Source organism: Lithobates pipiens, unplaced genomic scaffold (genome assembly GCF_037356315.1).
Source record: "Lithobates pipiens isolate NorthernLeopardFrog02 unplaced genomic scaffold, aLitPip1_a1.2 Scaffold_13, whole genome shotgun sequence".
Taxonomy (NCBI): domain Eukaryota; kingdom Metazoa; phylum Chordata; class Amphibia; order Anura; family Ranidae; genus Lithobates; species Lithobates pipiens.
This window is the reverse complement of record NW_027507718.1, coordinates 76,169,500-76,189,887: the sequence shown is the minus strand read 5'-3', so window position 1 is coordinate 76,189,887 and position 20,388 is coordinate 76,169,500. Positions and strand designations below refer to the sequence as shown.

Below are 20,388 nucleotides of genomic sequence, written 5' to 3'. Positions count from 1 at the left end.
GCAGCTCCCGAGAGTAAACGAAACAACCCCTCAGTGTCTTGTTTCATATAAAGTCCCGTTGTTGCCCCTTTGTTGTCCCTTCTTCCCTTCTTTTTGTTCAAATATCGGGATGGAGCTCGGTGTACCGGATGGTCACGGCTCATATAAAGTCCCACCTGTATCTATTCTACATAATCTGTAGATTGTAAATCTCTCCTCCGAAGCCCCCATTCTAGCATCCTAGCACAAATCCCCTCCTAGAGCAAATTTTCCCGCACTCCCAACTCCCCTCTCCTAGCACAAACTGTTCCTCCTCTACCCTCCAAATGTCCCTTCCTAGCATAAAAGCTCCCATCCCACCACATCATCACTACAGGAGTAGTAAAAAAGTGAACATGGCATTCTTCTCTATGGCTCTGGTAGGAATCCAATAATATTTCTGGTGCAATTTTTGGATTCCTACCAGAGCCACAGAGAGGAATGTTCACGACTGACCTGGATTACACCTTCTAGGGGTCCCGTTATCCCCACAAAGTACAAGTGACCACTCTAGCGATAGATGGTCAACTCTTAAGGGTGAGTGTACATCCATGTGGGGCACCTGTGTCTGCACACTGAAATGGAGCACCTTTTATATGATCAACGCACAAGCACTTTACTTCACGATGAAGTAGGACTGGGACTGTTAATTCATTATTGTTTTTTCACTTGTTCATGTTTACATGCTTGTAAATTATACAGTTGAGCTCTGTGTTCACTTCTTCTTTATTACTTCAATGTGTCACCAGGTTGTTCACATTTACACTGCTGGCCAGCAGTCGCCAGGACTATTTTATTTTTTCACTTTTCATTTTTGCATATTGGTGCAAAGTTCTTATTTTGTTTATATTGTCCTTACAGTTGTAGTGGCATCAGCAGAGAGGAGGTGTGGGCTTTACTCTCTCTCCCAACTTCAGGATCATCTTCAACCTGTCTGTGTACATGAGGTAACACAGGATGCTCTCAGGATGGCCTGCACGGGTTTTGATTACCTCCCCCCCACCCACAATGTCTGCTGGTGTGACAGGAGCAGTCTGTAGAGGAGATAGGGGGCAGTAATCAAACCCTGTACACTCTGATCTGATAGTATTCCTCTGTTACTTCCTGTGAACAGACAGGACAGCCCGGCCTGCACTTCCTCCCTGTTGTCTCTTCCTCTCTGCTCCTGCCACTACTATTGGTAACCCAGAAAGCTGTGTGTGCTTCCCGACTAGTCCTTAGTAACCATTGACATAATTCGTTAGTAGGATGTGGGCGGCCACAGCATTCTGCTTTGCCAACAGGAGTAGTGCTATCATGATCCGTGAGTACTCCTATCCCTGTTGTATCAATATGGTATCATACAGGATACTTTCTGAGAAACAAGCTATGTGTCTCAATTTGCCATTGACAATGGCCCCTATGTTCTCAGTTTGAGGCCATACATTAAGCAATTTTCTTAACTTCATTCATGGGTTGAATGAAAGAGAATTGCTTGATTTCCCTATCAACACACAGTCAGTGTCAATAGGGGAATTCCTCCTGCAGCGATATTGTGTTCTGCCAACGGGAAGTTGCCAACCAGCAGAATACAATGATCACTGCTTGCCACTATGGCCACCAATCGTAAGAAAATAAACGACAGGCTGGTTGTACTGAATGCAATCGATTCCTGTTGAACTGGCCAAATTTTGATCCATGGCCACTTTTCCAGTCTTTTACCAGTAGTCTGCACATTTTTTAGGTAGATTCCTATTTGCTATATAGTTCTGGGGAAAACACAACTATAGTTTTTTTTCTAGACCCTTGATTTTTTTCAAAGTTTCAAAATTGGAGCTCCGTAAACACAAATGCAAAAATTTGGTTTGAAACCATTGACTAGGTTTCCCATTATTCTGCAGTCTCTCAGGTGTGTCCTTTGCATTGTCATATTATGAATGCTAACGAACTTATTCAACCTTATGCAATCTACTGTTAATATCAACCCTATGGCACCTACTTTTTTTCTCTCAGCACAAGTTTCCTTAGGTGCATGTAAAGCCAAAACTTATATATGTTTTTTGTTTTAGATTAAAGTCGTTATCAGTTTATTTTTTGTTGCCTATGTGCTGTTGAGGAGATTTGTATTCACTTCCTATCCTAGAAACATAATAGAAAATTGGAAGGAATCTCTCTCTTCTAATTTTAGAGTCATCATAGGAACAGTTTTCAGTGGAAGGTTTTCCTCTCACCTCTGGTGTGCTGGAAATCTTTTGTTTGTGATGTGTATTGCCCTTTTATGTGCACCTTGCTGCAAAGGCCAGTAATAGATTGGGGTGGTTGCCATTTTGCCTGTGTGCTCTTGCTTGGCGTCATGTGCATCCCTTTGGTTTTAAGGAAACATGGGCTCCCTCCAGGCATACCTGCCCTTAATATATCCATTCTTATATGTGCTCCTACTATGGAGGCTCTGGAAATTTAGACTTAGGACCAGTATATACATAGGTCCATTGGCGTGGGCACTATGGCTTCCACATATATTTGCAAATGTGTGCAAACAAAACCCTATGTTTTTAACCTAAACTGTTAGACAGGGCTAATTTATTTTTTATGCAGGCTGGTCTGTAATTGTACTGGGAAATATATTGTTTGTTTGTGAGGTCTATCTCTTCAACATTCTGTCTTACATTCTGTCCAACTTTCATACATACATTATATTACCAAAAGTATTGGGACACCTGCCTTTACATGCACTTAAACTTAAATGGCACCCCAGTCTTAGTCCATAGTGCTTAATATTGAGTTGGCCCACCTTTTGGAGCTATAACAGCTTCAACTCTTCTGGGAAGGCTGTCCACAAGGTTTAGGAGTGTGTCTATGGAAATGTTTGATCATTCTTCCAGCGCATTTGTGAGGTTAGGCACTGATGTTGGATGAGAAGGCCTGGCTCGCAGTCTCTGATTCATCCCAAACGTGTTCTATCGGGTTAAGGTCAGCACTCTGTGCAGGCCAGTCAAGTTCCTCCAACCCAAGGTCTTTATGGACCTTGCTTTGTACACTGGTGCGCAGTCATGTTGAAACAAGAATGGGCCATCCCCAGACTGTTCCCACAAAGTTGGAAGCATGAAATTGTTCAAAATGTCTTGGTATGCTGGTGCCTTAAGTGTTCCCTTCACTGAAACTAAGGGGCCAGGCCCAACCCCTGAAAAATAACCCTGTGCCATAACCCACCCCCCCCCCCCCTCCACCAATTTAGTAGGACCAGTGGGATGCCATTAAAGTTCATGTGCGTGTAAAGACAGGTGTCCCAATACTTTTGGTAATATAGTGTATTTATACATATGAGATGCATGTATCCACCCAGGATCTGGGGGGGGGAATCAGCAATCTGTGAAAACTGAAAAAAATCAAAGTACATTGTTAATAAGGCAGCATGGACGTATTTATTATGCCAGTACATTTGATGGCAGAGTCCGTACTTTATCCTGCTTTGCTGAGTTGTTTCATAAATGACCAGCAGAGTCTCACTGCAGACTGATCACAGCTGAAAAGGTCTAGTAGCCAAGTGGGCTGAACCAGTTTCTATGGTTATAAATAGAAGGAATATTGCTTGTTCTGTCTCATGCTTATAGAGCTCAGCATGGATGCTCCAAAATGATATGAGTTCTGGTAAAACATTTCCTTCTCTGCCAGCTCACAGCTGCACCTCAAAAGGGAAAATATATTGTCCATATATCCTAATAAAAATATACAGTATCTGGCAATGTGTATGTTCTACTAATCTGCTAAATCACTGTTGTGAACTCCGTAAAGTTCTCTGTTTTAGTAGAGCAATTGTTTGGCATGCATTATTGTATTTTTTCCTTAAATACTCCATAACTGTTCCAGTAATTTTATTTTTACTGTTTGTTTCTCACCCACTAACTTTTTGCACTCATCCAATAAAAAAAAATGCCAAAACAGTTTTTTTTCTGATCAGTGGGAATAGTTCTGTATACTATAAAAAGATAGATATTGTTGTTTTGTTTGACTAGATGCAGTTGCTATTCATGTTGTTGTGTTTTCCATGTATGGGAACTGCCATTGTTGGCTTTCTTCAAAAAACACTAGTTGCCTAACTGTCTCTGATTTATATACTTGGACCAGCTCCCGATCACATGATCACTATGATATCCTTTGCTTGGCTGTCACAATGATAAATACCTATAAACAGAAAAATTGGTGTATATCGTGCTGACATGCAAACGTATATTAAATAGCAGCCAGCACAACACTAAGACAAGTGTAAACCAAGGAATTTGTGGAAATAAAAAACTTGTGCCGCGCTCAAAAATTCATAATGATACAAATTCATTTATACAATCTAATATATAATGTAACAGTGAAAAGTCATGTGAAATTCACACCCAAACTAAAGTCTGTGTTCTATCATATAGAGGTTTTTAAACCGTGAATACAACAGTCCATAGATAAACAGTGAAAAAAAACGATATAACCAGAAAGGGGATTCCGCGTGCCGTCAGTGTTGAAGTGAAGACACAATGAAACCACCACAGGTTAGTGAGGAGGCTTACCGGAGTAAGGAGACTCAAATGGGCATATGCTCAATGAGTCAACAAGGCATGTAGTGCAAACACCAATGTATGGGACCTCCACATCTGGGCTCCAGATCAGGATGGAAGATGGCCCAGTTGTTCAGAAGATATCAAAAAGAAACAGTCCTCAGAAGCAGCCAACTTGTCAGACCAAATCCTCTCCAGTGTTCAAAATAGCATGACCTCATCTGTAACCTGATTGGCTCGGAGCTGAATGTTTTCTACTGACATTTCATCCATGGTGAATGGAAGATTCTTTCTTCAAATGCTCCCTAATCCAATACAGGCCCTGCTGCTTCCTCAGAAGTCTGAGGAGAACGGTGGTACCGGGAAGCATATGCCCACTAACCGGTGGGGGTTTAATTGTCTGTGTCCTCACTGATGGCATGTGGAATCCCCTTTCTGACTATATCTTTTTTTTCACCATTTATCTATGGACTGTTGTATTCACAGTTTTAAAATCTCTATATGATGGAACACGGAATTTAGTTTGGGTGTGAATTTAACATCACTTTTTCACAGTTTTTATTTAATTTTGTGATCATTTCACATTATATATTAGATTGTATAGATGGATAAATACCTGTAAAACCTGCCCCTGTATTCTTTCTGATTTTGAATGGTGAAAAAGATCAATTTTCACACTTACAGTGGTGTGAAAAAGTGTTTGCCCCCTTCCTCATTTCCTGTTCCTTTGCATGTTTGTCACACTTAAGTATTTCGGAACATCAAACCAATTTAAACAATAGTCAAGGACAACACAAGTAAACACAAAATGCAATTTGTAAATGAAGGTGTTTATTATTAAAGGTGAAAAAAAAATCCAAACCATCATGGCCTTGTGTGAAAAAGTGATTGCCCCCCTTGTTAAAACATACTATAACTGTGGTTGTCCACACCTGAGTTCAATTTCTCTAGCCACACCCAGGCCTGATTATTGCCACACCTGTTGACAATCAAGGCATCACTTAAATAGGAGCTGCTTGACACAGTAAGGTCCACCAGAAGATCCTTAAAAGCTACACATCATGCCGAGACCCAAAGAAATTCAGGAACAATTGAGAAAGAAAGTAATTGAAATATATCAGTCTGGAAAGGGTTATAACGCCATTTCCAAAGCTTTGGGAATCCAGCGAACCATAGTGAGAGCCATTATACACAAATGGCGAAGACATGGAACAGTGGTGAACCTTCCCAGGAGTGGCCGGCCGCCCAAAATTACCCCAAGAGCGCAGCGACGACTCATCCAAGAGGTCACAAAAGACCCCACAACAACGTCCAAGGAACTGCAGGCCTCACTTGCCTCAGTTAAGGTCAGCGTTCATGCCTCCACCATCAGGAAAAGACTGGGCAAAAATGGCCTGCATGGCAGAGTTCCAAGGAGAAAACCACTGCTGAGCAAAAAGAACATCAAAGCTCGTCTCAATTTCTCCACAACACATCTTGATGATCCCCAAGACTTTTGGGACAACATTCTGTGGACCGATGAGACAAAAGTGGAACTCTTTGGAAGGTGTGTGTCCAAGTATATCTGGCGTAGAAGGAACACTGCATTTCAGAAAAAGAACATTATACCAACAGTAAAATATGGTGGTGGTAGTGTGATGGTCTGGGGCTGTTTTGCTGCTTCAGGACCTGGAAGACTTGCCGTGATAAAAGGAACTATGAATTCTGCTGTCTACCAAGAGATCCTGAAGGAAAATGTTCGACCATCTGTTTGTGTACTCAAGCTGAAACGAACGTGGGTTCTGCAGCAGGACAATGATCCTAAACACACCAGCAAGTCCACCACCGAATGGCTGAAGAAAAACAAAATGAAGACTTTGGAGTGGCCTAGCCAAAGTCCTGACCTGAATCCTATTGAGATGTTGTGGTATGACCTTAAAAAGGCCGTTCATGCTCGAAAACCCTCTAATGTAACTGAATTAGGACAATTCTGCAAAGATGAGTGGGCCAAAATTCCTCCAGGACGCTGTAAAAGCCTCATTGCACGTTATCGCAAACGCTTGGTTGCAGTTGTTGCTGCTAAGGGTGGCCCAACCAGTTATTAGGTTTAGGGGGCAATCACTTTTTCACACAGGGCCATGATGGTTTGGATTTTTTTTCACCTTTAATAATAAACACCTTAATTTACAAATTGCATTTTGTGTTTACTTGTGTTGTCCTTGACTATTGTTTAAATTGGTTTGATGTTCCGAAACACTTAAGTGTGACAAACATGCAAAGGAACAGGAAATGAGGAAGGGGGCAAACACTTTTTCACACCACTGTAAATGCAAATGAACTCTCACTAGGCACAACGACCCTTAAATTTCATAGGGTCATAGTAAGCATGTATATAATGCACAATATCTCTCAGACCTTCATAGGCATCTTAGATATCTCCAAGAAATGTTACAGAGAAGGCAAACTTCACGGAGTAGTAATTATAAAAAAAAGCTCTTTATTTTAATATAAAATGCATTGATAAATGCAAGATGCAAAATATGCATCCAGTAGAAACAAAGATGGAAAACCTGCAACGCCCAGTTCTGGCCTGGCATCTGATGTCACTTCCTTGGTACATTTCATAGACTTTCTCAAGAGGATGTGGCATCAGACAAGGAAGCTGCTATTTTGATATTATTTCCACCCTCAGTGCCCTGCCCTTACTGTCTGGATTACATGATTGCAAAATGTATGACTACTAATACAGAGATCAGGAAACAAATGAATAAATGTAAAAAAGAGGCTAAAAGAGGTACATATGATATACCTTCCTATTAATTTACTAATGCTTGCAGCAGAAAAAATAGTTCATGCTTATTGTGATAATTTTGTCCACATTATCTAAACTAAAAGTTGTTTTTTTTTGTTTTGTTTAGAATGGTAAGGGGTTTAAATCCATTGTCAGGTTCCGGGTCTCCAACAGGTAGATTCTCTCTCTTGGTTTTTCCTGGTGACCACTGTCATCGGACTAAAAGTGAGGGAAGATCCAATTTTTTTATGTTTTACCTGATCAGGTGGTGAGGGAAAATCTTCCAGTGGGGATACTTTTCCCAGTGACTATTATATAAAACAATTTCTCTCATTTAAAAGAGAAGTTGTTTTTGTTTTCATTTAAGAATCATACTTACCTAGGCGGATGCAGCATTGGTCCAATGCTGCATCTGTTTCCCACTGGCTCTAAGACTGAGAAATGAGTGATCAAACACCGCTGATCACTCGGTTCTCAGTGCTCTGTGAGTGCTCTCTGCTCTGCCCCCCTGCACGCACTGGAGCGCCGGGCTGTGGAGGGGACGGGAGCGACTATCTCAGGATCTTAGCGGCTCACTGAGAGGCCGAGCCAGCTGTCAGTCTAGGCTCCTGGGTGGTTCCCAATCATATGGTCCCAATCTTTACCCAGCCGGGACCAGCTCTGTGATGTAAGCTGACAGCAGGTCATCTGCTGTCTGCTGGAAATGGGTCACAGGAGTGCAGAATAAACTGTAATTCTGTGATCCACAGAAGTACAGCCAAACAATCTTTGGCTGTACTTCTACTTTAAGAGGGGTTTCCTCCCATTTCCTTATGTGTTTACAGAACAGGAAGTAAAGAGAATTGGGACACAGATGGCAAAAACAAACATTCCCTACTATATGTCTTTTTTTTTTTAAATGGCTTAGGTGTACTTTAATTCTGTGCCTCCCCATTTTTATTTGCCCTCACATGTGGCTGTTTCTGTGCAGTAAGTGTAATATCTGAGCATACCTATCATTAAACTAGGGATATATTTTTAAAAATGAATAAAAAAGTTACCTAAAGTTGGATACTTTCTGAAATTTTGTGTTACTGTGTTATACAGTACAATTGCTGAAGTTTAGTTTATTTACATATTGCAATAATACTATGAAATAGTAGTTTTAGGCAATAAAGTATTCATGTCAAATTGTTTCAAGATAGCGCATAATGATTTCTAAAAGTTTTACCAGCTTTCCTAAGCCATAAATAAGACTACTTTTTCCATGACAAATGGTAGCCTTGTTATAATAACATAATTTGTGTAGGCTGATTAGCAATTAGGAAATTCCTAGCAATGACCCAAAACATTTTCTTTTTTCATTTACGACAGTGACATCTGTCAGTTAAACCCAAGCCATCTTTCATCAGTTGACCAAAGCATAATATGTGCATTTAGGGCCAACACAGGTTTATAATAAAGGCAAATGGTTAAAGTATGACTAAATCTAACCTTTCTTTTCATTTTACACAGAGTATCAATTGGTTAAAACCCCTATAAGTTTTTTTCTTCAGTGACCTACATGAGAAATGCCTTATTCTTACTCTCCTGTAGACCCAGCAGGAAAAATCCCAGAAAGTAAAATAATATCTTAGATAGCTGTCACCAGAATAACTGTCCACACTGGAATATTTTCTCTGTTATCCTTTTCTAGTGAATTTTCCCTCACTTTTAATTCCTGTTGTTGGCAGGTGCAGTAGGCTTGTCTGCCATTAGATGGCTTTGTTCTCAGATAATGTGGTGAAGGGAAAATTGCAATTCAGGGTTAGCTCCCCATTTAGATAAATCCCTCGTCTTATGATGTATTGCGTGGTTAGTGCCCACATAAATGCCAGTGGTGGATGGAGCTCATAGTAGACAGAGCATGGGAGTGTGATACCCCAGAGCTGCTAGGATGTAGTTTCCTGCAGAGCTATCTAAAGGGCCCTTTGCAGGGCTGAAGTCCCAGTTGAACAGCATTTGTAGTGGAGGCCTGAGGTTAGGTGTGCCACCTGGAAGCGTGTCCAGCTGGACAGAGCTATAGAAAGGAAACCCCTACATTATCTCCATGCTGACCACCAACAATATAGCTGTTGTACACTTCCATATTTACTACTACATCCTTCAAGCCAACCAATCTTTCCTTTAACCTCTTCTAGGTCCAGCTATCCATGACTATAAATTGAGGTATGTGTAAGCTCTAGTCTGCTTGCTTCCCAGCTGCTGTGAGTTTGTAGCTCACACAGTGGAAGGTCAGGCCCTATAAATACCCACACAGCTCTGCTGGCATTCATGACACAGAGACTTAGTAACCAGGAAGTTGTTGGAAATAAATAGTTCCGGACCCTCTCCTGGAGTGTCTAACATGATAGGTAAACTAAATAATATGGTACTTAAAACCCTATCCTCCAGCTGGGGTAATTTTTGGTAATGGGCATGCTCTGTATAAAAAGATTTCAGAGGATTTTGTAATTGTGAAATCCTTGACCATTGACCCATCAGTGACCTAGACAGCTGAGTAAGTGAAAATCTTAGGATACAATAACGTGATTGGTAGATAAGCTCTTAACAACTAAGGGCATGTCTCACAGTGAATGCTATGCTCTAGACATACAGTAGCTCTTGTTTTAGCTTCTAACAAAGTGTGGCTGTAAAATATGTCTCACTTGACCCTTCTATAGACCCTTTCAAGTCCAGCTGAATTGTAGGAATGTATTCGTTTTATTTGCATTTTCTTCATCAAGTTACTGCATGAGAAATTAATATTTCTTATAACGTTCCTATTCTAAATCACATTTAAATCACATTTTCATGAAATCTCTCCCTAATATGGCCATACTGTTTGTCTATATTTAACTATTCTTTTTTTTTTTTTTTAATCAATGACTGGACGATTATGAAACTAGGATCAAATTGCAGAGTATTTTGCTGGCCAAGCAGTAAATAAGAACCACTAAGATTTCAGAAAGCAATATGATATGCTTTGAGCTGTTAATATTATGTTTTCACTGGAGCTTTTATTTCTCTTTAAATACATGTTTGTTGAAACTCAGTAATGCTTTTACGTTATTGGTTTTCCATATGTATGAGGCTGTTTCAAAACCAAATGCCTACCAGACACCACCTGAATTAATAGCCTGGAAATGCAAAAATGCCATTTAGAGGGTAAAAAGGAAAAAAATAAAACTCAACAAGAGTATTTCAAATAAAACACACTTTAGAAATAATAATAGGTACAAAAAAATCAAGTATGCAAGGTTATAGTATATAGAAATTGCAGCTAACAGTCAATACCAATCAAAATGAACAATTATTCTTTGTAAGGTTGTTGGCAGTTAAACCATATGCTGGCTTTTCCTATCTCTATCCATCTTATATATCTTATTTTTCTCGTTGGCAATATTTTAAATTAGAAATTAACATGTAATCTCAAAACCCTATACACTCACTGTGATCCAAGCACAGCTACTTCGTGTTCATAAAAGGTTATTCATCCTTGTGCTTTATAGTGGACTAATACTGGGCAGTTCAAATGCATGGCATAAGAAAAAAATAAATATTTGTTCTATAACCAAAACCTGTAACCAAAGGACAAGAAAATAGGAATTTGGTACAAACATAGCATCACCTTACTATGTATCTTGATGTAAAATAAAAAGTCTATTAATAACATTTTATAATCCCTTTCAAAATTATACAACTCCAACAAATAAAGCACCTTTTACTGCAATACTCACCTTCATTTCAGAGCCGTGCCATGCCGTAGTACCTTTTGCCACTCTATACTATCAGTCCTTGGGGCCAATGTCATCACACCCACTTCCTCTAAATCCAGGCTGTCGTGGACCTGCCAATAGCTGACAAAAAAATCAAGGCTTATCATGTAAATATTAAAATATATCAGATTATGTATAAATCTCCTAACTGATAGTCCAATTGTTACTATGCAGCAGCTCCACACAGCTCTTGTACCACAATTCCTGCAGTGGTACAAACAGAAACAACATGTTGTTCACAAATCAGTGGATATTGTCCCTTTAAGTGGCCAAGAATACTGGACATTAACATATTCACATATTCTTGACAAGTAGTATACAAGCTTTAAAACAAGCCCACTGCAGCTGCAAGCAGGGTCGCTGATAAGGGGGTACCACTAGCCCTCCTGTAGGGGGCCTGGGCTCCGTCACTTAACAGGGAGGGGAGGGGGGGGGGGGCTGGCTGGAAGCTTCAGGCGTCCTGTAGGATCATGTGTATGGTTGGTGTATACATACTGTTCACATGTGTACATGGCTATCTGGTGGGAACATATTCCCTGGGTCGAGGGGTGCCCCATCAGTTTGACCAGAGGACTGGGATATTGTAGATCAAGGGAGTTTTTTTTTCTTCTTCGGGCACCTGCAGACTTATACTATCTTGTGTCAGCCGCTTTTGATGAGATGGAGGTCCCAGGTCTCTTAGTCCCTGCTGCTAGCTTGGCAGAGTGATTCGGTTTGCCCTGCACACTGCCTGATGCCATCGGAAAGTAATTTCTAAGAGGAATCAAGCAGAAGAATGGCAGTGGCAGGCTGGGGGCAGCTGGCTGGAACTGGAAGACACCAGTGCAGTCAGAGGCAGCAGATTTGATGTAATGTCCAGTAGAGGCTCATCCATAGGGGCTCCTGGGGCAGCACCCCACAAGTTTTGTTTCAGAAAACATAAACAAATAACAATAAAAATAAACTATGTAATAATTTTTTCTGTTGAGTTTCTTTCTCTCTCTCTCTCCCTCTCCATCTCTCTCTCTCTCTCTGCTGTATTTAGAACACTGAGTAAACAGTTCTCCACTCCTACTGGCTGCCTGCCAGTTTCCTATTGCGTTAAAGGAAACTCATTGGGACGGGCTGAAATACCGACCTGGCCCACCTATTGAGCTCCCAAATTTGGTCTCTCCCTGCACCAGGAATGGAGAAGATCTTCCCCTGCAGTTGCACTGCTAAGCTCAGTGGCTGGCCTGCTGCCAGCCATTCCTCCCTCATGTTGTTGGACTCTGACACATGGTATCTCCTTCTCCAGCAGTGTCTCCTCTCCAGCCTCCACTATCTACAAGGGAACCCACACAGCCAGCCACGTTGTACAAAACGGAGGATGACACAAGTGATCATTATGACGGACGGAGGAGAGGAGAGAGCAGCACAGCTCCGGCTGGGATGTTTCATGTGTGAGTTGAGTTCAGATTGGGCTGAGGAAAGGAGGAGCTCAGCCAGGGACAGTCAGACTCAGATCATCTACTGGCACAGTGGCACTGGCAAGTCTGGCAGGCTGGAGATCAGCATCATTAGGAATGCTGGTAATCCTACACTAACCCCTGACACATGGTGAGCTATAGAAATGTCCCTGGTTTTTGGAACTGACCAGCTTCCACTCATATAAATCTTCATTATCTCAGATAATTTATCTGTCAAAAAAGTTTATAAAATCAGGCGATTTAAGATGGCATTCATTGAAAAGCAGTTGTTTTAGAGAAATTGTCATAACTAGACATTCCTCTTATTCTGTTGTTTGATGCTGAGGTGCACATCAGAAGCTGAGCAAGACTTCATGAAAACAGGCAACATTGTTGGTAATGAATCATTACTTACAATGCAGGGATCAAGAAGTCACCAGGAGTGTAGCTGTTGCTGTGTTATTTGAAGCTGCTGGTATTTCTTTACTTTTGGGATTTAATGGATGAATAAGCCAGAAGAATTTTATTGAGAATTAGGACTAACATTTGAGTTATACTGTACATTATGTACAGAGTGGGTGGAGTCTATAAGGGGTGGAACTTCTGAGATGTGAGAGTCAAAAAGGAAGGGCAGGGTCTGGCGCCTCACCAACTTAAAACTTCACCAGCCGCCACTGGTGATGTCCAACCAGCAGCTCAGCAGCCAGCCGAGCAGTGCACACAGAGGTATAACCATCAGCAGCAGAGAAGTCACAGGAAAGGTACCGTCACAACCTTTCTCCACGCCCTGACCATTGTGTATGTTCAATTATACAGCAAGGAGCAGCCAAATGTGATCACCATAATCATCATGATGATATTTACACAGTACAGATGCTTTAAGCCACAGCACCTATACTGTGTGATTATCATGATGATAATGATGATGATCATTGAAGGATGGACAGTGAAATGCATCCTTAAGCTGGCCATCGATAGTTAAAATCTTATATGGTTCAGCAGTGCTAATAGGGAAATCAAGCGTTTTTTTTTTTCCTGCAACCAAATTGCATTATGCATGGCCTACCTTTCACACAGGACAGACTCCGCTTTGCTCATAATCCACTGGTCCCCCACTGATCAGTGATAGAATTTGAGGATGAACTGCTTTACAGTGTCTGTTGGGACAGAGGTCAACGAGGACTTGTTTTAAAGCGTATTTCGAGTTTTTGAAGCATATATAAATACTTAGCCTAGCCATGGGTTCACTTTCAATAAAAATATTGTCGCAACTCAGGTTTCATGGAATGAGGAATTTAGCCCCCTCAAAGAGGCAAAGACCAAGTTCGTATAATAAATTATGTATTTAAAAGTGCATATAGATCCAAAAAGCATGTGTAATAAATAAAGTGACCAAATTAAACACCCTGAAAACTTTGGTCCACATTAAGATAGTCATACGACCAAATAAATAATTATAAATAAGAAACTATACTTACCTGACAGGGGAGATACCATGATCAAAAAGGTGGTTCTCCCAGGGCGAGGCTCAGCCATTGCACTCCGGCTGTGCTGACCCCTGCGATTTCCTCAAATGCAGGAAACTCGACTGCATAATGTGTGGTAGTGGGGGGGGGGGGAGAAACTATATATGTGCACAAACGCATCAAATAAATGATTGCATTCCGCCCCAGCCACCTCACTTCCTGTTACACCAGGTTCTCCCCCTTGTCAGCCCCATTGCATGTCTCCAGGCACATCACTCTCCACCCACATTACATTCTTCTCCTGTCTTCTCACACTGCTAATCTGTTAAAAGCTCTAGTATTATATGAAAGAACACATCTCCCTGGCATCTGTTTAGATGTGCATACATCTCCCTCCTGTCCCCTGGATTCTGTAGACTTTAGTTGTGCAATCTGACGATCAGTTGCTTGATTTGTATGCACCCAACCATCAGATTGCAAAGCCAAAGTCTACAAAACCAAGGGGGCATACATATATAAAGGGTGTCAGGGATTTGTTCTTTCTATAATGCACAGGAACAAAGTAATTGGTGGTAGAGCAAGCTAATAGCTTTGAGAGTTGGCCATTGTCTCTACAAAGTAATTGATGAATGATCATGGTCATTCAGACAAGAAATGAAGACAGGTTTGAGATAGCTGCTGCAGTTTCAAGTAATTATTTTTTTGAGGTGCAACTTTGCAGAGTTTTAACACAGGAGAGGACTTGCTAAAATGTAGAGAAAAAAACATAAAGCTAGAGTTCAGCCTTAATGTACCCTGTGGAATGACATGCATTTATTACATGTTTTAAAGCACATAACAATCTGCTTTTCTTTTACACTATAGTATATTTTGCAAAATGCCATCAGCTTCATACTCGAGTCAAGCCAGCCAATAATCATGTCAAACTGTTTGCTTTTATTTCTCCTTTGATCATTCAGTAGTATCCTTTTTTCTTATGCTTGCTTTTTCTCATTCCCAGGCATCATGACATTATTGCAGCACAAGTTTTTCATTTTCTTTCCCGCTATAGGGTTAAGATTAGGGTATTCAATTCTTTATTTCTGAATTTGTTGTTTTTCTTGGCATGTTTCCTGAAAGTGAGAAAATCTAATTGAAAGTATGATTTATACTTTGATCAACAAGCTCGTTTTTTATATTCACGTTTGCAGTGGGTTGAAATTACAGGCCTCACTTCAAGTTTAGATATTTACTGTTTTAGATGCCAGATACTTAAACATGGATGCCGCAGTCATTTTGCAAGACCCCACATTGGTTTACACAGCCCAGTTCACTCGTAAGATAAAACAGATTTAACAAAAAATATTTTTTACAGCAGTAAAATAAATCAGAATGAATGTTAAAATAACGCCCTCTCAATGACTCATTAAATGATTTTTCCAGCAGCCCAAAGAAGAAATTACAAGTAAGTCACATGAGCTTTAAATAGTGTATAGTGTCCTGCCTACCATGTAGCAAGGTGAGTATTTTGTTTCAAGGAGATTTTTGAGGCAAATGTTTGTCTTTTATTACATTAAAAGGCATTGCTTTAGCAACAGAGGTTGATGCTTCTGTCTATTGAGTGCAACAAAAATATTTGAGTTCTTACTTTTTTTATTTGCACTAACAGCCAAGCTTTCCAGGCACACTTCCAGGGTGTACCCCCTTTTTCAAGGTCCAAGCAGAACTAACATACAAAATTTTAGCAGAATGTTAATAAGACCATCTCTGGGTAAAAAAACACACATAAGCAGCAATGGTAATTAAACTTGGATAGATAGTGAAATAATGCGGGGAGAAGGGAGGAGCCACATGGTCAGAGAGGACATAAACTGTTGGATAATGATTTAGAAACTGAGGTCCACATTTAGTCCATTATATTTTATGTCAAATAGAATTATCATTCTTAGTTCTTAAGTTTTCCATTCCTGTGTTGTTTTTAAGTTCCCTTACACCGTGGTCTGGTTGGGAGAAATTATGTCCCACAGGTGTGCAGAAATCATGTTCCTTCATAGTGTGTATGTGTGAATTCATTCTTTTTTGTAATTTCTGACCTTTTTTGCACTGGATAGGTACACAATATTACTGGAGACGCATCTGTATGATCTGGTAATACTTGATGTCACTTTTATGTGACACTTTTTGATGGATTGATTTGGCTTCATAGTTTGCAGCATTTTTTGCTGCAAGGTTTGTTTCCTCTATTTGTGACTGAAATCAGAATGAGGTTTTCCTCATGATTAGTTTATGCCAGAGATTGCCTGAAAGCCAGAATTGGGGGTTGTCACAATATTTATTTTATCATTCATCCTCTGTTAACCACTTACCAACTGGGCCATACCTGAAAAACGGCTACAGCGCAGTCGGATGACTCTGGGAGGGCACACTATAACGTCCCCCCAGAATTGCGCTCCCACGCTCCCCCTGGGGCACGCACTCCAGGTCACAGAACAGTGTAAAGGGTCAATGACAGTGGCCCTTTACCATGCTATTGCCCCATCCATTGATGGAGGGATCGTATGTAAACAGACCGGACCATTTCCGGTTCAGCTCCTTCCCTCTCCTCGCACCGATTGGTACAGTGTGCAAGAAGAGGAGGGAGCGGGTGCAGAAGCACTGTGGGCTAGATCTGAGGTGTCCACAGCGCTAATCTGTACCCATCCCTGGCTCATCCATCCATCCTTCCCTGACTCACCCATGCCCAGCCATGCCTAGCCATGCTCATTCATGTTTAGCCATGCCTAGCCATGCTCAACTGTGCCCAGGTAAGCTCATCCATGCTCATCTGGGCTTAGCCATGCTCAGCCATGCCCAGCCATGCTCAGCTGTGCCCAGGTATGCTCATCTTTGCCCACCTGTGCTCATCCGTGCCCAGCCACGTTGAGCCGTGCCCAGCCCCTTGCTCGGCCATTCTCATCCATGCCCAGCCATGGTCATCCATGCACAGCCATGCTCATCAATGCTCATCCATGCCCATCCTTGCCCAGTCATGCCTACACATGATCAGCCTTGCCCAGTCATGTCCATTCATGCCCAGCCATGCTCATTTATCCCCATCCATGGCTCATCCATGCCCATCCATGGCTTATCCATGGCTCATTCATGCCTCCTCCATGCTCATCCATGCCCATCCATGCCCAGTCATGCCCAGCCCTGCTCATCTGTGCCCATCCATGGCTAATTCAAGCTCATCCATGCCAAATCAGTGCTCATCCATGCCACATGCATGCCACATCAGTGCTTATCCGTGCCACATTCATGCCACTACAATACCCATCAGTGCCACTACAGTGCCCATCAGTGTCTCACAAAAGTGTAATAGGTAGTCAAATTAGATGTGTAATTTATGCTCCTAGAACACCTGATGGAACTACCTACATGTTGGGCCTCTGTATGTGGCAAGGCTGTGGGAAAACTTTTACACGTGTGGTATCACCATACTCGGGATGAATGTATTTTGGGGTGTAATTTTTGCTATGTACACACTGTGTGTTAGAAATATCTTATACATGGACAACTCTGTGTAAAAAAAAAGAAAAACTCATTATGCCTAATAGATTATGTGTTGGGGTGTTTAATTTACAAAAGGGGGTACTTTTTTGGGTGTTTCCATTGTCCTGGTGCTCCAGGGCCTTCAAGAGTGTAAAAGGTAGTCAAGAAATTATATGTGTAATTTATGCTCCTAGAACGTCTGCATGTTGGATCTTTGTATGTGGTCAGGCTGTGAAAAAGTCTCACACATGTGGTATCGCCATACTTAGAAGGAGTAGCAGAATGGGTTTTGGGGTGTAATTTGTGGTATACACATGCTGTGTGCGAGAAATAACTTGTTATTATGACAATTTTGTGAAAAAATAAAGAAAGAAAAAAAAACTTGTTTTTCAAAGAATTACAACTTCAAAAAACTCACCATGCTTTTTACTAAATACCTTGGAATGTCTACTTTCCAAAAAGGGGTCATTTGGGGGGTATTTGTTAATGTCTCAAAAAATTTGATAGGCAGTCAGTACGTTAGGTGTGATCAGCTGTGATAAATGTTCAGAGATTGGCATCATAGTTTGTAGACACTATAACTTTCACAAAGACCAAATAATATACACTGATTTGGGTTGTTTTTACCAAAGATATGTAGCAGTATACATTGTAGCCAAAATGTATGAACTAAAATTACTAATTTGCAATTTTTATAACTGAAACAAAAAAATTTGTTTTTTTTTTACAAGATTTCCCATCTTTTTAAATTTATAGCGCAAAAAAAAACAAAAAAAAAAAACAGTGGTGATCAAATACCATATTTGTGTGAAGAAAAGGACAAAAATTTCATATGGATACAATGATGCATGACTGGGTAATTGTCATTCAAAATGTGAGAGCACCAAAAGCTGAAAAGTGGCTTGGTTAGGATGGGGGTTTTAGTGCCCAGTGGGCAAGTGGTTAATAAAGGTTGCAAATCTCTGATTATCTTTCTTATTCCTTCTAGTGCTGTTACATGCATTGTTTATACTCGCATGTATAATTTTGTCCTCGTAACCTTTCTTATGGAAGGAGTCTGCTAACATTCTAAGATGTTTTTTTCTGCCTTCTGGGTCTGAGCATAACTGGAACTGTGGAGATAATTGCATCTATCTGTGGGTTTCCTGTATATTGAGGTGTGTAGCTTGTCATCCCTGTGGTGTCTAGGAAATTGACATGTGTACTTGAATAGTTAATTTTTAGTTCAATTGATGGGCGAAATGTGTTCGTCAATGAGTACATTTTTAAATAAATGGTTTTCCAATTTTTTTACAAATAAATATGTGAAAGCGTGGTGTGCATTTGTATTCAGTGCCCTGTGTCAATACTTTGTAGAACCACCTTTCACTGCAATTACAGCTGTAAGTCTTTTTGGGGACGTCTCTACCAGCTTTGCACATCTAGAGAGTGACATTTTTGCCCATTCTTCTTTGCAAAAAAGCTCAAGCTCTGTCAGATTGGATGGAGAGCGTCTGTGAACAGCAATTTTCAAGTCTTGCCACAGATTCTAACACATGAATATGCTTTGCTCTATTCCAAACCATGCCATTGTAGCTCTGGCTGTATGTTTAAGGTTGTTGTTGCTGGAAGGTGAACCTCCACCCCAATCTCAAGTCTTTTTCAGACTCTAACAAGATATCATCTAAGATTGCCCTGTATTTGGCTCCATCCATCTTCCCATCGACTCTGACCAGCTTCCCTGTCCCTGCTAAAGAAATGAAAGCATCCCCAGAACATGGTGCTGCCACCATCATATTTCACGGTGGGGATGGTGTGCTCAGGGTGATGTGCAGTGTTAGTTTTCTTGCACACATAGCATTTTGCTTTTAGGCCAAAAAGTTCAATTTTGGTCTCATCTGACCCTTTTACACATCTTCGCTGTGTCCCCCACATGACTGCAAAGAGGACTTCTTATGGCTTTCTTTTAATAATGGCTTTCTTCTTGCCACTCTTCCATAAAGGCCAGATTTGTGGAGTACATAAATGATAGTTGTCCTGTGGACAGATTCTCCCTCCTGAGCTTTGGATCTATGCAGCAACTCCAGAGTTACCATGAGTGTCTTAGCTGCTTCTCTGATGAATGCTCTTCTTGCCTGGCCTGTCAGTTTTGGTGGACCAGCCATGTCTTTGTAGGTTTGCAGTTGTGCCATACTGGGATATTTTTTATAACCTAACCCTGCATTAAACTTCTCCACAATTTTATCCCTGACCTGTCTTGTGTGTTCCTTGGCCTTCATGATGCTGTTTGTTCACTAAGGTTCTCTAACAAACCTCTGAGGTCTTCATAGAACAGCTGTATTAATACTGAGATTAAATTACATACAGGTGGACTCTATTTACTAATTAGGTGACTTCTGAAGGCAATTGGTTCCACTAGATTTCAGTTAGGGTTATCTGAGTAAAGGGGACTGAATACTAATGCACACCACACTTTTCACATATTTATTTGTAAAAAAATTGAAAACCATTTATCATTTTCCTTTCACTTCACAATTAGGTGCCACCAATAAAACACATTTACGTTTTTGGTTGTAACATGACAAAATGTGGAAAATTTCAAGGGGTGCGAATACTTTTTCAAGGCATATGTGTATTAGTACTGCTAATTATTTTACAAGAATAATACCAACTGATAATAATATCAATTGCACATTGGACTATAGGCTAAAACATATTAGTTTTATACTATTTAGCTTTTTGCCTATATCATGTCCTCTTTGTATCTGTTTGGTAAGTTATTAGCTATTTTCCTTCCTTCAGTACCGTGTGCATTAACACACACAAAGATGTAAATTGGCCTTTATGTCCTGCTTTGTTATCTATATTTACATTGTGTATATCGCACTAACCTCTCTTGGGATCCAGCACTGTTTCACCTTG

General features: G+C 40.7%; 1 protein-coding gene and 1 non-coding gene across 3 annotated transcripts in view; both read left to right on the top strand.

Moving 5' to 3' along the window:
* Positions 1-20,388, top strand: part of ADAMTSL1 (ADAMTS like 1) — a 1,178,053-nt gene that overhangs the window by 557,238 nt on the left and 600,427 nt on the right. The window lies entirely within an intron of this gene.
* Positions 13,982-14,139, top strand: LOC143979933 (U1 spliceosomal RNA). The gene has a single exon (XR_013274144.1). It is a non-coding gene; the product is annotated as a U1 spliceosomal RNA (small nuclear RNA).